This window comes from Cucurbita pepo, chromosome LG16 (genome assembly GCF_002806865.2).
Source record: "Cucurbita pepo subsp. pepo cultivar mu-cu-16 chromosome LG16, ASM280686v2, whole genome shotgun sequence".
Classification (NCBI taxonomy): domain Eukaryota; kingdom Viridiplantae; phylum Streptophyta; class Magnoliopsida; order Cucurbitales; family Cucurbitaceae; genus Cucurbita; species Cucurbita pepo.
Genome location: NC_036653.1, coordinates 1,095,277 through 1,098,644, shown reverse-complemented (window position 1 = coordinate 1,098,644; position 3,368 = coordinate 1,095,277). Strand labels below are relative to the sequence as shown.

The window sequence follows — 3,368 nt, the reverse complement described above, 5'->3', positions numbered from 1 at the left end:
GCCTATCTAAATTTACTTCTATCATTTGACAAAAACTTGACTTAGACATGATAAAATCCCAAGGTAAATCATTCATGGAATTGGACTTTTTGGATCGTCATTTTAAAGAGTGGATTGGTCGATAATTAGGTTTGTTCATTTGGGCTATATTTGCATGGTGAGATTGCTCAGTAGGCTTATCATTGAGTCAACCCAAAAATATACGTAAATATTTTAAATTTTCTATTACATTTAGATAGATTGATGGCAAATTTCTTATGGATAGTGGGTTTTGTTTGAACCCGAATCTCATACTTTAGAAGAATGGGCACAAAAGTTAATGCATTAATTACAACAATAGATGACGTTTATAATGTCTATGACACATTAGATGAACTCAAACTCTTTACCAACGCAGTAGAGAGGTATCAATCGATAAATCTATAATTATAAAGTATATTGATACTTAATTTTGATTAAGAATGATAGAAATTAACCATTAAAGAAAAAATATTTATTATATAATTCTTTTTGAACCTCACTTCCGTTGCATGTATGTTATAATTTATAAATTATATAAATATTTAACTTTCTATGATTTTAGGTGGAACGGTGATGCAATGGACCAGCTTCCTGACTATTTGATGATCTTCATAATTTTATAAATGAGATGGCTTTTGATACACGAAGAGAAAAGGAATTAATGTCATCCAATTCTTTAAGAAAACGGTAAGAATTTGATTATGATAAAAAAAAATTAACTTTTAAAATTAACTTTATAGCAAATTTATTGTACAATGGGTAGATTTGTGCCAATCTTATATATTGGAGGCTAAGTGGTATCACACCCGCTATAAACCAACCTTGAAAGAATATTTAGACAATGCATGGATTTCAATATCGGGATCAGTTATGTTAGTTCACGCATATGTTTCCGTGACATCTCCAATGTTCCAAGACATAGAGAGCTTGAAAGAGCATATTGATATAATAAGTTGTTCTTCCATAATTTTGTGACTTGCTCATGATCTTGGAACACCAACTGAATGTGAACAATAAATTTTGTTATCATCATTAAAAGCAAACATTTTTTTTTACTAAAATAACTAAAACTTATGTATACAAATAGATAAGTATCTTCGAGTTGATGAAAGTCCACGTAGATTATTCAATTTAACATTTTGGAACATTTGTTTACTAATCGACATTTTATTCAGGTTGAATTAGAAAGAGGCGATGTTCCAAAATCAATACAATGTTATATGAATGATACAGGAGCTTCAGAGAATAATGCTCATGAACATATAAAGAATTTGATTGATCAGACATGGAAAAAGTTAAATAGGGTTGAAGTCGAGAATTCAATCCTTCCTCATGTGTTCATCTAGATAGCTAAAAATCATGCTAGAATGGGTGTAATGTCTCTACTTATTCATCCCATTTCCTATGCAACCCATTTGATGATGTATTAAAGGAAGTTGATAAATTTTTTTGCTAAAAGCACATTTATTTCTTTTGATCTACAATTGGTTCACCCCTAGCTTTTCAAAGACTAGGTCTTGACTTATATATTTAATTTTAAAAAAATTTGATTTTGGAACCAATTGTAGATTTATTCCAAAAAAATTAAATATAATGTTATATGAATGATAAAAATGTGTATGTTTTGTTCCTCCCCTGCGTTGTATACAACGATATCATCAAGACACACCACAACAAACTGGTACAGGTATTTATTAAAAACTTGGTTCATCAAGGTATAAAACGTAGTTTGTAACACCCCTAGTTTTCTAGATTAGAGACGTCGTTACATGCACGCCTTTAATAATACATGCGGAAAACTTAATGAAACATTTCAAACAAAGCCATTGACTTATATATTTAATTTAAAAAAAGAAATAAAAATAACAACATTATAAAAAGTTAAAGCCTTAACATAATTTTAAGTTCAAAACAATACAGACTACTGTTCTATCTTAACTTCTATGGTCATTCCAACATTCACGGTCATCCGTGTAAGGGTGCTTTACCATTACCTACAAAATATCGGTAACATGTGGCTTGAAAATTTTAAGAAATACTAAGTAACCACACTATTGGGGTCAGATAATTCAAACACACATATATATGATGTGGCGTATCTTTTGAGCAACATAGCATGACCTTGAGCTCTTTTCCGTCCGAGCAAGGTTAGATATGTGATACTTGCCTACATACGGCCCACACACGTGCACATAGACCCATGAGAATGACTCAAATGTGTAGGCCTATCTTCGTTGGACTAAACACACTGACGTGTGGCCGGACACCATGGTGGGAAAGACCCCCATGATATTAGAACGAACATAAATATCAAAGATTATGTATCCGTACTAACATAAAATAAATGAAAAATATCTTGATGCACCGATGCACATGACATACAAAAATGTATGAGGTTTCCTTGGATTAAAATCATAGCATATAATAAGAATCATTTCGTTCTTCCTTTCGCTCATGTCATAGTACACATATGAGACATGTATTCTTAGTGCTCACCATGGCTTTCATCTTGCATCATCATAGTATAGTAGGATCTACAATGACTTAACTTGACATGACATAACATAGCATACAAAATATTTCACATCATCCATATCATGGTATAATAGGACATCGCATACATACATAACATGACATCGTAGGTCATCACATAACATACATAAGCGCATAACATTATGATGCATGTAGGGGCAACGAGGCATGTGTCATCATACATCATACAATTCTTCCGACCAACCAACAATAAAGCTACTTACTTGTTTATAGGTGCTCCAAGACTATCCTTCAAAGCTCGATTTCACCTATACATACCCATATCATACTCTTATGACATGTTATTAAACTTAGTTTAGCTAAATATATTATATCACTCCCAATTTTTAGCTCAAAAATATTTATTTTAAGTAAATACTAACCTCATATGCTTTCAATAAGGTTAATAGCTTTAGGAGGGTCGAAAATGTAGAAAATGGTATAAAAATGTATACTCCATCATCTAAGCTCCAGCTGCTAAGCCACCAGGCTGAAGTGCAAGCCGAGAGTACAGGATCGAGCCAAAAATTGAGTTGTGGCTGGAGATCAACTTTCACAAGCTCTACACATGCGCAAAAGTGGAGCTGATAATGTTAAGAATGAGAAATAGAAATAGAATTGGGATCGAAAGTATGATCTTCATTCAAGTTTACCACGTTTAAATATGATAGAAACTATCAACTAATACCTAAAAATACAAAAAATATATAACTAACTAAATCTTGTAAATAAATAAAATATACGGTCAATCAAATCTATACTAACAACTCCCTAAATATCTCAGTTATATTCTAACTGATTATTAAAATATATCT

General features: G+C 31.7%; 1 pseudogene; it reads left to right on the top strand.

Moving 5' to 3' along the window:
• Positions 1 to 303: 303 nt before the first annotated feature.
• LOC111777722 lies at positions 304 to 1,367 on the top strand (annotated as a pseudogene).
• The last annotated feature ends 2,001 nt before the right edge of the window (positions 1,368 to 3,368 follow it).